The 1,739-nt window shown below is 37.8% G+C and overlaps 1 non-coding gene across 1 annotated transcript; it reads left to right on the forward strand.

Moving 5' to 3' along the window:
* Positions 1-1,125: 1,125 nt before the first annotated feature.
* On the forward strand, positions 1,126-1,197 carry TRNAT-GGU (transfer RNA threonine (anticodon GGU)). Its single transcript has one exon. It is a non-coding gene; the product is annotated as a tRNA-Thr (tRNA).
* The last annotated feature ends 542 nt before the right edge of the window (positions 1,198-1,739 follow it).

The raw sequence follows: 1,739 nt of genomic DNA on the forward strand, positions 1-1,739 counted from the left end.
CAACAGCTGGTCCAGCCCCATGACTTTTTCACCAGGTAGATTTGAAGCATTTCTCTGCTCACCTTGCCCCACCTCAGTGTATGAGAGCTATTTTGTCTTTCTTGTAAGATTTTGCTGACACCTCTCCCCTCTCTGCGTCTAAATGCTACCTGGTATATTTCTCCTGCTGCAAACATCGCATTTGTACTGTCAGAAGGGCCCTTCTCCTGTCTGTTTTCCTATTTCAGGACAGTTATGGCCGTCAACTTGGAGTGGCCATAAACTTTTCCTTCTCCTGAATCTGCCTATTGATTAAAATATTTTTTTGGTTTTATTGAAATGTAATTGACACAGAACATTGTATTATTGTATTAGTTTTAGGAGTACAGCGTGATGACTTGATGGATGTAAACTGCCTATTGATTTTGCAGCTAAGCATGTTTGTGGCTGTTGGAAATGCCATCCACGGTAGCAGAAGTCGTGTGGATCACGGGAACTCTGGAACAAACAGCTCTTTTCCTGTTACCCTGGCAACAAAAAGAGGCATTTAAAAGAGAATTAAGATTATTTTGTTCCAAATCATTGAAGTAGACAACTTTGGAAACAATTCTCCCTTTGTTAAAAATAGGATGAGAGACTGCAGTGAAATGGAAATTCATATAGCTGAAAATTAATGTCTCTTTTGTAGTTCATTGAGTTAAATTATGTCCTATCTGAAAAACGTGCACAGTTTTATAGAAACTCCATGCTCAAGTAGGCCCTAAGTGGTTGCTGTTGGGATGGAGACAGTTTATTTAGTGAGGTGCCAATTTTCCTCCTATTTCTCCTGTTTTTAAATGAAAATAAGTATTTGTGCTAATAAGCAAAAATAACAAACCAGGTCACTTATTTAAATTGAACTTTTTCCTATGTTGCCTTTCTATAGTCAGTAATGTTCTAGGAGAGCATTTTTATTTACCCATGTTTTATTTTCTTTATAAATTATTATTAAAATGCAAAAATCGCTTACATCAATAATATTATATGACTAGTATCACTTCTCTTTGAGATTTGGTTTCACCTGTCACACTAACCACCAGTGACTAGTGGCTCCAGTGGCCCAGTGACAAATATGAACTGTGTGATGTCAAAAGATAGTTTAGGGTGGGGGGTGTAGCTCAGTGGTAGAGCGCATGCCTGGTGTACATGAGGTCCTGGGTTCGATCCCCAGTGCTTCCATCAAGGGGGAAAAAAGTGAACACCACACAGTGAAAAAGAAGGCAAGTGAGGAAAAGAGACATTTCTGACAGTACTATTTGAGACCTAGCCTCTTCACGAAATGAACCGTTACATTTCCTTAAAAAAAAAAAAAAAAGAAGAGTTAAAAAAAGCCGCATGCTTTATCAATACAGGAAGCTTCTAGAAACTAAACAACATTATAAATATGTACAAAAGAATAACTCAAAAGGAAAACCCAAGTGAAAATAAACAAAATCCTTCTGCAAAAAAGAAAAGGCCAGCGACATGGAGTAATTATGTGATGATCTGAAGCCAATAGAAGGCTAGAGAGTTGATTTATTAGTCTACAGATGGAACATTCAAAGTAACAGTTTCTTTTTTAATTTGGAAAGCAAGTACACAAAAAACGGAGCACATTTTTCTGATGACCGAACAGTAAATGCTTTCTTCTCCTCATCTGTTCTCCACTCCCCTCACCTCCCCCCAGGGGTTTCCTAGTATTTTTTTTTAGGTTGAAATCTTCCTTTGGTTCAAGGATCTGA

This window comes from Camelus dromedarius, chromosome 2 (genome assembly GCF_036321535.1).
Source record: "Camelus dromedarius isolate mCamDro1 chromosome 2, mCamDro1.pat, whole genome shotgun sequence".
Lineage (NCBI taxonomy): Eukaryota > Metazoa > Chordata > Mammalia > Artiodactyla > Camelidae > Camelus > Camelus dromedarius.